This window comes from Chaetodon auriga, chromosome 8, assembly GCF_051107435.1.
Source record: "Chaetodon auriga isolate fChaAug3 chromosome 8, fChaAug3.hap1, whole genome shotgun sequence".
In the NCBI taxonomy this organism is placed as follows: Eukaryota; Metazoa; Chordata; class Actinopteri; order Chaetodontiformes; family Chaetodontidae; genus Chaetodon; species Chaetodon auriga.
The window spans coordinates 25,879,714-25,897,155 of record NC_135081.1 but is presented as its reverse complement, the minus strand read 5'-3'; the positions used below and the strand labels follow the sequence as shown (position 1 = coordinate 25,897,155).

Below are 17,442 nucleotides of genomic sequence, written 5' to 3'. Positions count from 1 at the left end.
TGTCCTAATGTTGAAGACCAGCGGTGGACGTACACACGTCAGGATGATGAAGCACCTGTTTGAGGATCAAGGCTGCCTCGGACGAGCAGCCGGCAGGAAACCTGCTTAAACTGCGAGCAGGCGGCAGGTGTTTCGCTCAGCTGATGATCAAACAGCTGCAGTTAGTGGCGCTGATGAGGTAAACTTTAGTTTTCCACAGCTTCCAGCGTGGGGGTGTAGAAGCATTAATAATAATAACAATAATTATTATTATTACCAAAGCAGGCAGGTTTGAACCAAAACGACTTATTTGACCGGTCTGGCTTCTGCTTGGTCGACTCTTTATTTGGCTGGTTTATGAAAGATCATGTTGTCTGAAGTGAGGAAGATGAACTTGAAAAGAACGATCAGGACGTCGGCCTCATACAAAACACAGTTTATTTGACAGTGTCTCGGTCCGAGTACCAACAAACAGACCCCACACAAAATAAATTTTAAAAAAAGAAAGAAAACAAATGCTACAAATCTCCAAAGAACAAAGATAACTTCCATCTACTTCTTAAAAATATATTACCATTAACACAGGAAGATTTCTAGAAGAGGTAGCAGAGATACTAACGGTGCCAGCGAAGGGGGAGAAGAGTCGTTTGAGTTAAGACTCCACATTTAAAAACGACGTGAACGGAGAACTTTTCTAACCTGAGTCGACTGCAGACGGACGCAGGATGACAAGAGCGCTGTTGGTTCAGTGTCCGGGGGAATGAGTGGAGTGAGGGTCAGGGTCAGGGTTACCTTTAATTTAACTTAAGACAACATGCTCTTAAATTCGTCGTAAATGAGCTCATTGATGGAACATGTTGATGGGAAATTATACATGAATGTAACTTGAAAGGTTTCTTTTAGAATTGTGCTGGCAAAACAATCGGCGCAGGGTGCTTAAGTAGCCGTTCTGGAGCTTTCGGCCAAATCGCATGGTATTCCTCAGCAGCTGGGTTAGGGTTAGGACATTCAGGATTTCTGCTCCATGTTAGCTTCAAGGTTCATTTCCAACCCAGAACAACCTGCAGACGGAGGTTTGGTGAGATTGTTTCCAAGGACGAGATGAACTTTTAGTCAAAATTGCTCCTGATTAACTCTTGATCTAATCGATTGCTAATAATTTCATTGCTTCCTGTTGCTAACGTTGTATTTTTCAGAGTACTGAGCACAAACAGGCTGATACACAGGAATGAGGATGTTGCTTAGTTTTCCCGCGGCTAGTGGCGAAAAAGTGTCAGAGTGTGTGTGAGCAGCATCACAGCGTCCCTCCCTCTTTAAAGGCTATGTGAAGGTCAGCAGGAGATTATGTGTGTGTGTGTGTGTGTGTGTGTGTGTGTGTGTGTGTGTGTGTGTGTGTGTGTGGGGCTGTCCAGTGTTTTGTGGCGAGGTCTGGTCAACTCATCGTGTGCACGCAGCCTCCACTGTGAGCCTTAGCTTAGCTTACATTTCTGTGTGTGTGTGTGTGTGTTTCAGTGTTGTGGTTGGTGTGGGTCAGAAGCGGATGGTGTGTGTGTGTGTGTTTGTGTGTTTGTCCTTTTTTATTCCTCTCATGTAATCAGATCTGACACTTTTACATTAACGATACAAGTGTGATGATATTTTATATCGTCCTTAGAATTAAAAACCAGAGAACCAGAGCAGGTGAGTCAGACAGTAATCAGACATGGACGAACACATTGTTAGTTTTTTTAAAGAGGAGCGAGAGGTGGATACACAACAAGGCAAGAGCGAGGGCGTGTGTGTTATCCATATCGTCATCTGAATAATCTGCTTGTCGTGTGTGTGTGTGTGTGTATGTGAGACAGCTCAGGTTACACAGCACACACACACAAACACCTTGCATGTCTGACCGGTCCTCTGGTCTCACTAGCTCCCCCTAGTGTTTGGCTTGGACAAAGAGGCACCGGACAAGATTGGAAAGAGAAAAACAGGTGAGACAGGTGAAGCTTTTCATACGTTCTGTCTCCTCGTTTCATTTTCTGTACAGTCTCATTCTCTCCAGCCTCCGTCTGACCCAACAGAGCAGAAAACAGTGTTTATAACTACACGACCCCTGCCGCTGTGCCCTGAGAGGAAGTCTGGATGTGTGTGTGTGTGTGCGTGTGAAATTGGGTTACCCTTGCCACTGAACCCTGAGTGTGTGTGCGTGTGTGTCCTGTGATAAAGCTTCCAATAGTTTTCAGTGCTGAGGGGAAAATACCGAGCCAGCAGCAAAGGCCATCAAAAAGGGGGCTGAGGTTCAGAGATAGAGTTAGTTGCGTGTGTGTGTGCTTTTGTGTGGAAACGTGTGTGTGCAGGTCTTATATGTCAGCCGCTCGAGCACTTGGGGGCGCTGGAGGTACTGCTTCAGGCTGTGCAGGTGGTGGGCCAGGGTCTGAGAAGAGGAAAGATGCTGGTTTCAGAGCAAGAAAGAAGAGTTTTTATGGGGAACAGGAGACTCCACGCTGGTTTGAGAGCTCCGTGTTAGATAATGTTGGCGTACGTCAGCCTGTCAAGCTAAATGATGATTCATGTCAAATGCTAATGCTAGCCAATGTGAGACATGAAGGGATATTTTCATGGAAAAAAACTTCTAAATATGCATTTGTGATGAACAGAGGTGAGTTTTGGGGGGTTTAATCGAAGGCTGGAGAACAATTAAAATGTGTATGAGCAAATCACGAGTAGAGTACAGATGGAGGCACAAACACGTCTGTCAAAGGACTCTTTGAGGGCGGGGATTCAAGTTTTATCATGCTGCTGTCTGAGAAATCAGTCCAATCTCCAGCCTCGGCGTGTGATGTGATGCTAATAAGCAGTGATGACCCAAACTTTTAGCTGCAGCTGACATTCTGAGTAAATACCAGCCGTCAGCTGTTGGCTCAGAGTAAATCTGGATTCCCAGAAACCTCCCCGTAAGTTGTTTGTGGTATAAATACTGGACTCTAAAAACATCACCACATTTTAAAGCATCTGGTTTGGGTGAATTAAACGGTGTGCACAACAGCAAAAATAAAGCCTGTAAAGCTGATGCGCACACACACACAAACATTATGGAAATGTGTGGCAGTAGGACATTTTTACTCACACATGCCATTGGGAGCTCCAGGATGGCGTGGGGGCATCATGGGAGGCATGCCGCCAGGAGGGGGGCCAGCAGAGGGCGGACCGGGCGTCACACGTCAGGCTGGCCTGGTACCATCGGTCCTGTGGAGTGGGAAGGAGAGCAGGGACATGTGGAGACTTAGTGGCGAGGACGGGCTGAAGCAGCTCGATGCTGGGACGAATTCAGTCGAAGATGTGGTGGATGGAGCTTCTATTTCCATGGAGTTACGTCCTCCATGCGCCTCCTGTGTCTCACCTGTCTGTCCTGGGTGGTGCATGGCGCCACCAGGTGGGGGCCCTCCGTGGTGGGGCACTGGTGCTCCGTGGTGTGGCTGGGGCCCTCTGGGATGCATGCCCGGTGGAGGGGGTCTGGAGTGCGGTCCAGATCTAGGAGCCTGTCCCTGTCCTTGAGCCTGGGTGGCGGCGGCAGTGGCCTGCTGCTCCATCTGCTGCCTCGCCTTCATCTCAGCGTATCTGAGCTGCTCCATGTGGAACGCCTGACGCTCGGTGAGCAGCTGCTGGCGCTGAAGCTCCAACTGCACAGAGAGACGGAGGAAACGCCAAGAAAGATGAGTAAATGAAGAGATTTGTCATCACAAAACCAAGAATGAGTCAGCTATCCACTGAGGGCGTGGTGTTGTAGAACAGCGGGTGTGGGGACCCTTCAGAGTTCATGAGAGGGTCACTGAGGGTCCTTTAATTTGACTTTGACCATTACTTCACCTTTTTAAAGCCTGAGAGAATGTAGAAGGTTCCAGAGGTTTTCCTTCCTCTGTTACCTTCAACTGTGCTCAGTTTACTGTCTTTTTCAATGCTAAAAAGGGTCAGCTGACCCAAATATTTATCAGCACAGACAGCTTTGGTTTTATGTTCTAAGTATTTGAAACGTCTACAAAACACCCAAAAGCTATGGAGCTGAATTAATTTTAATTAGTGGTGCTCACGGCTTTGGAAAAAGACATTTTAAAAAAACTTTTAAGGCCTCAGTCGCTGTGGACAAACCACAGAGCTTGCTGTTAACGGTGTTCAGTGTTCTGTAATTGGGCTACATCGCTCTGAAAGTGGACATATAAAAGCAGAATGTCTGCACGGCTAGATTCAACGAGGACTAAGTAGAAAAATGTGTCTTTTAGTAACTGAGCTGACACCAGAAACAGATCTTTATACTCACATGTAAATGGTTTTCAGGCTAAATGAGAATATTCTACAAGCACTTGTGTCCACTTCAGCGGCTGCCTGCACGTCTGCAGAGGAGACGTTCAGGCCTGTGAAGCCTCAGTGTAAAACTGTCCAGTGTCTCTTCGCTGGACTGTGTGGATCCTTGTTTTTGTTTGTGTTTTTTAAGACGCTCGGTGTTTTACAGCCTATGGCAGCAGCAGAGGTTTGATTTCTCTCCAGTCTCTAAAAGGCTTATGTAAACCAGAGTCCTTTTCATGCACTATTTACAGCTGTGAAACTGGGCTACGCTCCCGACGCTCTGCCGCGAGAACACAGTTTTACACTCTCGCTGGCGTCTCCAGGGATTGTCCAGCGGCAGGACACACACACGCACGCACGCACACACACACACACACACACACACACCTGAAGCTGAGGGCTTTTCATTTGCCCTGTAGGCAGGCAACAGTTTCACTTGCCTGACAGTTGCTTTGCTCTGGAAAATGTTTTATTTGCAATTCAGCCCGCTCACAAAGACGTAACTCTGCCTCCTCTTCAGTCTCTGTGGAGGATTTGGACCAAATGGGAAGCGACTTGTTCAGTGGCCAGTGTTGGCCAATGAACTCCAAATATTTACTGGCTACTTATTTCAATTTAGAAACCACAGAAGGAGGACTTGGGGGGGGGGGGGGGGGGGGGGGGGGGGGGGGATGATGGATGATTGGGTGATTACAAAACCTGAATTTTATTGAAATTTAATTCACTAATACCTGTTAATTAACAATTCTTAGTTTTTTAATATAAGCACAATTCACAACATCTTGTCATTTGTACCCCTCGAATTTTTGTCTCCTTCTTACTCTTCTGTTCCGTTCAGTTCCAGCCCCAACTTGTGAAACTGGGCCAGCGAGTCCTCCTCATTGGTAGAGAGGGGTGACAGTGGACTGTGCCAAGTGTGGTTGAGAGGAGGGGGGTCCAAATTGATTAATGTATATATGTATTCTTTAATGCATCTGACGGATCACAGGGTCATTGCGATTTATTTCGTTTTGCTTCATGTTTATGATAATGTAATAATGGTTATGTTGAATTGGAACTGTGACGTACTGGTGTGTTAACTGAGAACTAATCATGTTTAGGTTCACTACCCGAAGCTTCATTCATTTCTCACTAGTGACACCTGCTGTGCAAAGAGATAAAACAAATTTTGCTCATCACCTGAGTGGACACTTTGTCTGTGGTCGTATGTAATAAAATATTAATCAGTTCTCTCACACGCACATGTTTATGCTCATTTGTAAAATTTTTTTTTTTAAACAGATGCCTGTATGAACACCACAAATCAAACTTTGTTTTTGTGCTTAGTGCAGGGATGTGGGACTGGGAATGTTACACAGGAAACACTCCCTCACTGGGTGGTGGATATGGATGAGAATGCTCGTTGTTTTGTTTTGTTTTGTTTTTTTTTTATTATAGAAACAGAAGTTTTTTAACAGTGTTGGGGCTTAGACGGTTCCTCTTCATAGAAACAATCTCTCCAGCCTTGGAAAATACCCTTTCACATGGAACAGACAACATAAAAACATGAGAGCCAGCCGGTAAAGGTGGGGATGTTGGTGTTTCTGTCTACTCCAGCAGACAAGGGGATCTTCTGTTCTTGTCAGGTTCACCTCTGCTAAATAATGATCCACTTCCACTGTGGCATCTGCTGCGGCACTTGAGCTTCTACTACTTTGATCCACTGCTGTGTATGGAACAGGGTTTTCTGGTTTTGAAGTTCATTTCTTGTCGAATGCTGCCCCCTGCTGGAGGAAGTCAGGGTGCAGTCCTGCTTCAAGGTGTCTGTAATGACACTGGACATCTGAACATCTGCTTCTGTGAGGCTGCATTCAGCACCTCATTGCAATAAAAGCCAGCTGTAAATAGTCAAGCAGCATACTGGTTGTAGGTCTGTACAAATGTTGTTAAAATGCTTCAGATTTAGTCTTCATGATTCAAAACTTGGCTTCTGACACCAATCCCTCACCTTTGTCATGGTCAAACTGCTTCCTGCCAATGAACAGCAGACATCACCCACAGCTAATAATCAAAAATCACTGCATCAGCATTTTCAGACTCTGGACCACGAAACATTCCACGTACTGAAATTAATTTCTCTCATCTGATACATCTTGTTACCGTTTCCCAGTCTGTTGTTTATCCTTTTACCTACAGCTGCACATTGATAATCTCATTATCATTGATGTCTAATGTGAAACCCAGTTTATGTTAAGAATCGTCTCAAATCAGCTGCGTAACTTTGAGGAGAGAAGATTTCTTCATTTACATGTGGAAAAAAAAATTCCACTTAAGACAATTTGACATGTTGCAGTCGGGGGAAGGGTACAGGAAATAAAAGGAACGAAGGCTAAAAGACGTTTAGCTGCTTCAGTTTCAGACTGCTGGGACGGCGCTTGCTGGCTCGCTGTCATGGCCGACTGTTCTATTCAAGTGTCCCAGCGTTAAAGTGCTTTTCCAACCATCACAAAAACACCAGACATTTCAGCGACAACTTGCAGCTTGGCCACATTTAACCTTTGTGGCACATGACAGATGTATAATTATGCATCATTACACTCCAACATCACAGAAAAGCCTGCGTAACGCTGTGCTCACGTCCATAAAAAAAAGTCAGGTCAGTCTTATTCCTGCATGCTTCTAAATTATTTTCATGTCTACAAAAACAAACTGGTCATTCTGCAGTAATGATATTCGAGAACAAGTTCTTACTTTGCGACAACTCCGTCAATCTTCGCCAGCCTCAGGATTGAGTCGTCAGGCTCACCCTGCAGGAGGAAAGAAAAGAGTTCAGACCAAAGATTTCAGCGTTCAGACGATTATCTGACTATCTGAGACTACAGAGTGTTAAGCCACCAGCACACTCCGGTCAGGCCGTTTACACCGCAGAAAAAAAACAAAATGACCTTTTGATTTTTCAAAGTGGAATCTCAAGTTTGTCCTGACACATTCAAAACCTCCCACTGCTGTCAAAGTGTTAGTGGATGGATGACAGAAGCTGCACATCCACAAAAACTAAAAGAAAAATACAAATACAATTCATGTTTCATTTATCATCCCCTTTCAATTGGAGGGTCTTAAAAAAAGCGCTAGAAAAGCACCTGCAGACAAAAAACAGGAGTTGCACATTTGTCACTCTGATCATTTAATGTCAGAAACTTGCCTGAAAATGTTTAATCTATACGTTTGGTGTAACACATCACAGGGCAGACTTTATATCAGCTGCCTCGCAGAACGTTCCCAGCTTTGTACAGCTAGACAGACAGTTAACATTATGAAGAAAGGGGAAGCTGAAGAAGTTTTTCGTTTGAGGATAGATATTTTGTCTTTTCCTGTTTTTTTTCTCCTCAGTTTTATTTTCTCAGTGACTTCTCCAATTCAATTTGTAAGACTGAAATAACAATAAACAGAATTTTCTGTTTATTGTTATTTCAGCAGACATTACATTTTAGTAAAATGTAATGTCTGCTGTCTGATTACAAAAATATTCAACTCCTAATGTCTTTAACATACGAACTTATTTACATTGTCTTACACACGTTTTCATGTATAAAAATGAATTGAACATCTATAGTAACATTAACATTAAGCTCTTTCTAACACACTTAGAAGAACAGATACATGTAAACGAAGCCTGTGAGTAGCCTGCGGCATGACGAACGATGTCCTCCGGTGGACAAGCTAAGCATTACACAACACAAACTAGCATAACTCGGCCAAAAAACACGGTACAAACGTGACAAAATGTACCAATCCAAGTTACACCGAGGTAAGTAAGAATAATATATTGTAAATTTGACGTGTCATTACTTACAGACAAAGATTTAACCAAAGCTCGTAGTGGAGTCAACTCGTTACTGTTTTCCGCTTTTTTCTGAACTGGTCCGTCCCTCAAATGAGTACGACTAGAAACATCAACGGCACACTATTGGGCTGCTTTATAAGTAACACGCTGTCATAAAAACTGACAAAATGCATCTACGCAGACACTGATATTTCGTGCTGAGCATGAAAATGATCTTTCACGTTTGGCTAATTAACAAAACTAAGTATAAAACTATCTTATACTCAGTGAGCTAAGATGAAAAAGCAAAGTCGTATCATTAACATTGATCTCGAGGAAAACCCCAAACAACAAGTTCTGTTAGTAAGTATATTTCTCACAGGCTAGTCCCCAAATATCTTCACATTACCCTCCAGTCACCCCAGTAGAATACAAGTCAATCGCCATTTACGTGGGGACGTAAAATTCCACAAATTCACCGGCGTCGTTCTGCATGTTTAAAGGTTGTTCAGGTGGTCGCCTACAAATCTGAAAAGAAGAAATTTTGCCATTAACACGCTGACTGTGCACCATGCAGCTGTGTCCTCCAGGAAAACACTGATGTACCGATATAGTTACAATGATAACTCAGCTGCTTTAAGTCAGTCAAACGTTCTAGATGTCTTGTTCGTAGCTAAGCTAGCTGACAAACGCTACTCCAGCTTCTCCTTCAGTAAACGGACTCTGCCGGCTAACGTTAGCTGCCGAGCTAATAGCAGCTAAAGTTCCTGTTACCGGTCGAGGTAACGTCCACAAACTGGAGGATACGGTCACTGTCAAATACTCAAAGAAAACAACCGGGCTGTTAGCTAACTAGTTAACGCTATCGGTAACCGGTTACGGTCGAGCTATAATTAAGTTCAGTACATCGTTCGCTAACGCTAGCTAGCTCATTTGACTCATTTGAGTCTTTTTTTAGATGACGCTGAAATAAACCATTGAGATGTTAGTTCAGTGTGGTCGGTTTAGAGAAACGAGTGGCATTTTCACGTATTCAGTTTTGTTCAGTCAGACTGGTTTAATAAATTTCCTCAGTGCACTTTGCTCCTCCCAGACACTGCAGTGTGGCCAAGAGGAGCTGTTAACTTATTGCAAGGGTTGTCAACCGTCCCTTAAAAAACGGAATCGTCCCGTATTTAGCAACAAAATTACATGTCCCGTATTGAGCTGAAACGGGACGCGCTTTGTCCCGTATTACCGTGAGAATCAAAAGTAGTCTGTTAAATATCAACGGCATCACTGAATAACTGGGCGCTTTATGTGAAAACTTACGGTAATCTTATTGCCAGCCCTCCCCTGCTCTGTGGCCAATGAGCTGACAGCACACTCACACACGAGTATAACAATACAGAATCCGGCTCATGTCATTGGTCGAGGTACTGTTGCTTGCAAAGAAGATACCGGCAGACAAGAGACGACAACAAAGCAGCATGGGTGACACGGGCAACACAGATTTTCGGCCCTCGGACACTGCCGACGGTACGAGCAGCACCGTTACTACTCCTCCGAGGAAAAAAATGAAAAGGCTGCAAAAATACAGACCCGAATGGAAACAGAAAACATGTGGCTGGAAAATGATAATATCTACAAGGCGCACTGCACTGTCTGAGGGCGCGCGTTTTCTGTAGCCCACGGTGGACTGTTTGACGTAAAACAGCATGTATCTAGTGGTGTACACATTAAAAATGTGAGGGACAACAAAACCAGGGGAACCCTTGACCGGTTTGTTGTCCACCAGGCAACGCCAGAGGCAGATATGGTATGTAAAAAAATAAGAATGTTTTCTTTTAACCCTCTGGTTCAGGTTACTATGGCAAAGTGTAATGAATGCCAGCATTTTATGGCCAAAGATATGATAATATTATTGTTATTATTTGTTTAGTGTCATAAACAAGTACAATAATACATACAAATAAATACATAATCATAAACTTGCTTTACAGTTTACACACATACCAGTTTGTGTTAACTTTACTGTAGATGTGACACTGATATGAACTAATATGCCCGATAAACACACCCTTTCCATCATTGTCAGCCAACCCTGGTGCTGGGCGCTGGGGAAGGAGCGGGGCCAGTGCTGTATCTTGGTACCTGGCCTTACACCTCACTCTATATGACAGCATTTTGGTGATTTTAGCCCCCAATAACATGCCTGTCTCCCTCACCACATTCTGCAGAGGAAGTCTATTAGTGGGCAGAACCCTCGTGGCATCTTCATGATGTGAATCCCCCTGGATCACTTCACCTGGGTCACGCCCTCACCAATGCCATTCAGGATAGTCTGACAAGACCGTGACTGCAATTCAATACAAGTCATATTTTCAGTGAGACTGTTTGCGTCACAGGATTTCCGTCCATCCGTTTCACTCCTACTTGTTGTGATCTGGAAGCCGAGTGTTTGAACATGTGTGCTTCTTCTGTCCATCCAGGCACAGGATGGGTGAGACCACCTTGTGGAACCTGGGCTGTGATCACGCTGGCATCGCCACCCAGGTGGTGGTGGTAAAGAAGCTGATGGGGGAGAGGGATATGAGACGTCTCTTCTCGATCTGGGCAGGGGACACTTCATCCAGGAAGTCTGGAAATGGAAGAATGAGTGAGTGAATGAAGTAGCAGCAAAGAGGAGATGTGAGAGATTTCACCTGGGATAAAAGTTGGAACAGAGACGCAGTAATATGAAAGCTCCCGTGTCTTTTCAGACAAGCAATGTTTTTGCATGGCTTTTCGAATTAAGACAAAACGAAACACTGATTTATTTGAGTAACTTGTTACTCAAGAAATTAGAAATTAGCCTAGCCTGCAGTGTCCCTGGTTCGAGTCCAGCTGAGCGCATTTGTTCACCCCCCTCCCCACATTTCACGTTTGGCCCTCGACTGCGTATTGCCAATTAACGGCAAAATGCCTGAAAATAATCCTTAGAAATTGGAGAAGAAATTGCATTCCCTGGGAAATTGTGGTTATACTCAGAAAATGAAGGTACTGAAAAAAGTTTTAATATGATATTCACAGCAAATGCTCTCAGCCCTGCTTTGCTAACCCTGTTATCAGGCTGTGAAGGCGACCGATCCAGACATGCTGTGCTCTCTTGATTAAAACTCTTGTTTGGTTTGCAGGTGGATACGAAGGAACTCACTGGTTTTGGTGTCTTTCGCCTACAAGGTGGACGGATCAGGTACATGACCTCAGAGAGAGAGAGAGCAGACTATTTTGAACGCTGTGTGCCACCTCACTAACACTGTTGTTTACATCTCTCTTTCTGTTCCTTAGACGAGGAAGTGATTGTGGCAGCAACTCGTATTGACACTATGCTGGGAGACACTGCTGTAGCTGTCCACCCTGCTGACTCCAGGTATCAGCATTTGAAGGGAAAAGTGGTGCTGCACTCCCTCTGTGACCGCAAGATGCCGATTGTCTTCGATGACTTTGTGGACATGAGCTTTGGAACAGGTAGGCATGATTACCGGAGGAGACAATCTGCCTGTTGGTGTGCAGTGTGCTCAGAATAACTAATCATAACAAGTCATTAAGCCAGGCCACTTTCCTTATTATGGCCGTTCTCTTTTTTTCTCCTCTCTGCCTCCTCTGTCCCTCTGCACCATTTTCTGTTCGGGTGCTGTCAGAATCACCCCAGCCCATGACCATAATGACTACGAGGTTGGAGAGAGACACAATCTGGCCTTCATCAACATCTTGGATGAGGATGGCCTGCTCATTAACGTGCCTCCCCCCTTCCTGGTACAGTATCTCATTATCGCCCTTCCTCCTGCCGTGCCTGCATTTCCACCGTGACACTAAAAGTCAGGCTTCTTCATAGTTGGCTTGGTGTAGTTTTATTTCTTAATTTTTCATTTTTAACTATTCTGCCTGTGCCGTAGGGGATGAGGCGTTTTGAGGCCAGGAAGGCAGTGCTGCAGGCTCTCAAGGACAGAGGCCAGCTTAAAGAGATCAAAGACACCCCTATGGCCGTCGCAGTCTGCAGGTGAAGCGGGGCTCGTGTGTGCATCAGTGGAACACAGGTTATTTGTGTTTTTGAGCGCTTCATCCTATTCACGCTCATCCTTTAAGCCCCATTGTGTATCTACCCTGTCAGTCCTTCCAAGGACATCGTGGAGCCGCTGATGAAGCCGCAGTGGTATGTGAGCTGCACAGATATGGACGAGCAGGCTGCAGACGCTGTCAGGAAAGGACGGCTCAAAATCATCCCTGACCACCACCTCAAGACCTGGTTCAGCTGGATGGACAGCATCAGGTAATTACCTCTAAGCAGTTATGGCCCTTTAATGGCCATTTATGGCAGACAGTGTTGTCACAGTGACTGCTCTGAATGTTGACGTCTAGGTTAATATGCTGGTATTCCTTTTAAAGAATCTCTGAATAGTAGAGCTCCAAGTAAAGCTGATTATTGACTATTTGATGGAGATTTTTGTGTAAAAGAAATTCAGAAAATACTGCTTGTTTTTAGACTAACAGTCCAAAACCCAAAAACATATAATTTTCTGTCCCATAAGGAAAAGAAAATCAGCGAATCACAATTGAGAACCTGGAATCGGAGACTGTATGGCAGTTTTGTGTGGAAAAAATATCTAATTAATTATCAGAAAAGTTGCCAGTTAATTTTCTGTCACATCAGTGAATTGATTAACCAACAAACTGTTTCAGCTGTAGAAATAGATGATTTGGAACAATCAAGTGTGTAATGAGTCCATTTCATCCGTCCCTCCGTCTCCCTCTCAGGGACTGGTGTATCTCCCGGCAGCTGTGGTGGGGTCACCGTATTCCTGCTTACTTTGTCACTGTCAACGGTGCCTCCGTGAAACCAGGAGAGGAAAGACTATGCCACTGTTGCCAAGGACTGGAGGCTTTCAGATGACAGATGAAAGCTATCTGTGTCCGTTATTCAGCATTTCTTTGCCTTCTTCTTTTATTTATTTACCCCTTTTGTATTTTTTTCCCCCTCCAGGACATGGTCGGTCATTACTGGGTGAGTGGGAGATCGGAGGAGGAGGCCACAGAGAAGGCGGCGAAACGCTTCAACGTGTCTCCTGACAAAGTGACTCTCAGACAGGGTGAGACTGAACAGTTTTCGCTTTGGCAGTGTCATTACCACAATTATTGTAAAGGTGATCTAATCTGCTCATGTTTTGCTACGACACACATTCACTTAATTTGATTAATGCTGCTCCATATTCACACAGATTAGATAACTTTTGTTCCTGTTGTTTCAGGTGAGGATGTTCTGGACACTTGGTACTCGTCTGGCATTTCGGCATCTTCGGATGGTCTAATGAGGTAAAAGACAGAGGTCAGCCACCTTCCAACTGACACAAACACCACTTTTTGATTGATTGATTTTTTACATTCGATAGTAAAGACATCTTTTGCGGTAGAAACACTGGAGTAAATACTATACATTTTAAAATACAGCATATGGTAGTAAAGTTCAGTAGTGACAAAACATAATTAGCGTAGAAATGTGTTGATTCCATAACACCATCCACATTCATGGGTACCAGTAATCCTGTGGGGTCGGGCCTGTCAGCCGTGGTGGAGGTCTGCACTCGGAGTGTCCTTCTAGTTAATTAATCAGGGCTGTGCTCGTGTCGCTGTGCCTCAGACTCTGACTTTTAGTGCTGCTTTGTTGCCTCAGTTTGTTTATGCATTTCCATCATAAATACCTTCAGACTTGCTGCAGACGGGCCGTGACATCCTGTTCTTCTGGGTTGCTCGTACGGCGATGATGGGCCTCAAACTGACTGGCAAGCTGCCCTTCAAAGAGGTGAGACCAATCAAAACTGCCAAAACTGGAACATAACACAGCAGGATAAGGTGTTAATGTTATTAGCAGGACATGACAGGACATTTTTTTTCTTCCCAGGTTTATCTGCATGCAGTGGCGAGGGACGCCCGTGGAAGGAAGATGAGCAAATGTCTGGGCGGCGTCATTGACCCTCTGGACGTCATTACAGGGATTTCCCTGGAGGTAAAGCCTGATCGCACCTTGATGCGTGTTCAGATACATGCATACATAAAGTCTTTCCTCTCATTTGGGTTGTCTTTTACATGGACACCACACACTCATTGCTCCCCTGCGGCCTATATTCTTATGTAAGCCTTATTAAGCACCCCCTCTGCTTCCAACAAGCTTTTATTGAGGCCATCAATCTCCTCAGCAGCTAGGTGGAGACTGCTCTGTCAGATGAAGCAGACCTGTCCTCCAGAGGGCACTGGAGGACTTGAAGTAAAACTACACTTTACCCTGACTGCTTTCCTTTGTAGGTCCTTTTCCGCCTGCCCGATTAAAACATCAAGCGGTTGGAAGGGATTTCTCATTTTCACGATGAGAGGAGACAATTGTTGAACACATTATTTTTATTATTCCCTATCCCCCCACCCTCTAGGCTCTTCATGCCCAGATGACGGACAGCAACTTGGATCCACTGGAGGTGGAGAAGGCAAAGCAGGGCCAGAAGTCAGACTACCCAAATGGCATCCCAGAGTGCAGCACAGATGCTCTCCGGTTCGCCCTGTGTGCCTACACTGGCCAAGGTGAACCCATTTGTCTTTTTTGTTTTTCTCACTCTCTCTCTTGTTGCGCCTCCATTGGCCCACAGCCTGCATCTCAACCTTGAATTCATAAAATGCATCAAAACGCTGGAATAAAAGGCATTACAATCCTGTCAGTACAAGGCCAGCTGTTACAAATCTATTTTAATAGACACTGAAATGATCATTTCTTCCTGCGTCTGTCTCCCAGGTGGGGACATCAACAGGGATGTCAACCACATCCTGGGTTACCGTCACTTCTGCAACAAACTGTGGAACGCTGTGAAGTTTGCCATGAAGACACTGGGAGACAACTTTGTACCAACAGAGGAAGCCCAGGTGAGACCAGGGGAAAAGACAAAGGACATAAACAAAGACTGCTCCGTGCTTATTTGTATTCATCCAGTGACACATCCACCGTATTTTGACCAAGTAAATGTTTAGTCAAGCTGTCTTCTTATTACCATTTTTTGTCTGGGGGTTTTAGTTTGCCTGCATGCTGCCCTGCTTTGTATTCAGAAACATGTACACATTAAGATTCGGGAGGTATGCAGCACACGAGTCGTGTTAACTGAATCTCAGCATTTCCTCCCTTACACGTCATTCAGCCCTCTCAGTTGTGTGGAGAGGAGAGTGTGTCAGACAGGTGGATTCTGTCTAGACTGAGGGCTGCTGTTGGTCTGTGTGATGCCAGCTTCGAGGCCTGCGACTTCCCAGCCCTCACGACCGCCATCGACAACTTCTGGCTTTACGAGCTCTGTGACGTCTACCTGGTTAGAACCACCGTGGAGCCGTTCGCCTTCAATGGGTTATACGTCAGGGAATGTAAGATGTAAATGATTTTGCATAAGGCTGTGTACTCAAGAACTAAACAGATTCCACTACTTGCTTCCCTCCCACTCCTCTTGTCCTCCAGGAAAGTGTGAAACCAGTGTTCAGCAAACAGAGGCGGACAGCAGCAGCCAGAGACAGGCCCTGGCGTGCAGACAGACCCTTTACACCTCGGTCTTCGCCTCCTGTCTCCATTGATGCTCTTCGTCACTAAAGAACTCTACCAGAGGTTACCACAGCGACGACCTCAGTGTGACCCCCCCCAGCATCAGCGTCACATCCTACCCTGAAACCGAGGAGGGGAGACGAGGGAGGGAAAATGAGGCTCGTTAAAAAGAACCTCTCTGATGTAGGCATACATACTGTGTTGCTCTGCTTCTTTCTGTGATTGGCTGCAGTTCTGCTGGCACAGCGAGGAGGTCGACCGTGACATGGAGTTCATGATGAGCGTGGTGAAGACCATCCGCTCACTGAGGGCCGACTGCAACCCGACCAAGACCAGAGCGGACTGTAAGACGGCACAAATTAACAAACTTAGAGAAGTTTCTCTGAAAGAAATCTTAGCGTAAGGCAAGTATTCAGTATCTGAACGAGAAGCTCACTGAAACACTGGAGGAAGGTCACACTCCTTCCCCTGATAATGGGTGGTAAAAGTACCATTGATTGACGTGCCAACGCACTGGCAGGGCATTGTGGGACTTGTGGTAGTAGTGGTGCGTGCATTATACCGGTGGGCCAGCTCTAATAATAATTGGATATTATCACGCGGGTCAAAGATAAATCCATCGCGGAACACTTGTGGCCCGCAGGCCTTGAGTTTGACATATGTGCCTTCAGCCGAAACATGTGAACGCATCTTTTCTGATGTCTAAACTGTAATTTGCCCATTTCTCTCAGGTTACCTCCAGCTCATCGGCTCTGTGCCCCTGGTGCAGAAGTACACTCTGCAGACTCAGACCTCGTCTTATTCTCAGACCATCATCCCTCTGACAGACAATCAGCCCGTCCCAGAGCGCTGCGCTGAAGCCATTTCCTCTGACAGATGCACTGTCAACCTTATGCTCAAGGTGAGAGCGGATAATGTGTTCAGTTTGTTTGGCGTCTTTCAGATGTGTGAATACATTAGTCCTGGCTTTGTGTCAGTTTCCGTAGACACAGGATGAGGTGATGTTTGCCACGTGCTGCTTGTTCTTACAGTTGCAAATCAGTTGAATTCACTGATTCTGTTTTGATGAGCGACATTAACCATCTGAAAAGTCTAAGAGCATGAATGCACGCCACCTACCTGGTAATCAAGGCAGCTAAATGACGAGGAATACTATTTAAATTAGATCTCCTCTGCTTGAATTTGAGTTTTTTTTTTCCCGGTGTTCCTCCTCTACTAACCTGAAATAACAAGATCCTGATTTACAACTGTCCTTATCTTCACTTCATCTCCTCTAATTCCCCCAGGGTCTCATCGATGTAGACAAGGAAGTGGCTAAGCTAATGACGAAGAAAGGTGATTTGGAGAAACTGAGAGAGAAGATGGAGAAGAGTGACTATGAGGAGAAGGTGCAGGAGCAGGATGCTGAGAAGGTGGGAAAAAGAAATTGATTCACACTGTTTCTTGGGGTGTCGGACGTGCATTCTTGGTAAATAATTACTTCCTTTTCTCCACAGCTACGGCAGAGCCAAACTGAACTCGAAGCCATGGACGACTCCAGGAAAATGATGTAACTCTCCCCTTAGCGTTATGCAAATCAGGACTTATTTCCACTTTTTTCATGTCAATGTATTAATTTTCACATTCATTTTCCAAGTTCATTGTAGTGCGGAGGGAATTCAATAAAGCTCCTAGAACAGAGGATTGTCTTCCGCAGTGTATTGTTCTGAGGCAATCTATTAAGCTAAGTCTGCAGTATATCTGCGCAATTTGTCGAACG

General features: G+C 45.0%; 2 long non-coding RNA genes and 1 pseudogene across 4 annotated transcripts; 2 read left to right on the top strand and 1 right to left on the bottom strand.

Moving 5' to 3' along the window:
• Positions 1-466: 466 nt before the first annotated feature.
• Positions 467-8,218, bottom strand: LOC143324788 (uncharacterized). The gene is made up of 5 exons (XR_013077484.1): positions 8,132-8,218; positions 7,030-7,085; positions 3,359-3,638; positions 3,086-3,204; positions 467-2,392 (listed from the first exon to the last, which is right to left on the bottom strand). It is a non-coding gene; the product is annotated as an uncharacterized LOC143324788 (long non-coding RNA).
• Positions 8,219-9,546: 1,328 nt separating this feature from the next.
• LOC143324585 (uncharacterized) lies at positions 9,547-11,862 on the top strand. Of its 2 annotated transcripts, none has more exons than XR_013077473.1 (5): positions 9,547-9,619; positions 10,573-10,739; positions 11,257-11,315; positions 11,411-11,590; positions 11,764-11,862. It is a non-coding gene; the product is annotated as an uncharacterized LOC143324585 (long non-coding RNA). The 2 variants fall into 2 exon arrangements; XR_013077472.1 differs by having other exon boundaries at positions 9,560-9,899.
• LOC143324735 (valine--tRNA ligase-like) lies at positions 11,449-17,363 on the top strand (annotated as a pseudogene). Its single transcript, XR_013077479.1, has 17 exons — positions 11,449-11,594; positions 11,764-11,878; positions 12,019-12,122; positions 12,234-12,392; positions 12,878-12,966; positions 13,102-13,209; positions 13,369-13,445; positions 13,825-13,919; positions 14,019-14,123; positions 14,542-14,689; positions 14,898-15,025; positions 15,304-15,459; positions 15,603-15,815; positions 15,914-16,027; positions 16,415-16,584; positions 16,970-17,095; positions 17,180-17,363. The product of XR_013077479.1 is annotated as a valine--tRNA ligase-like (transcript).
• Positions 17,364-17,442: the final 79 nt, after the last annotated feature.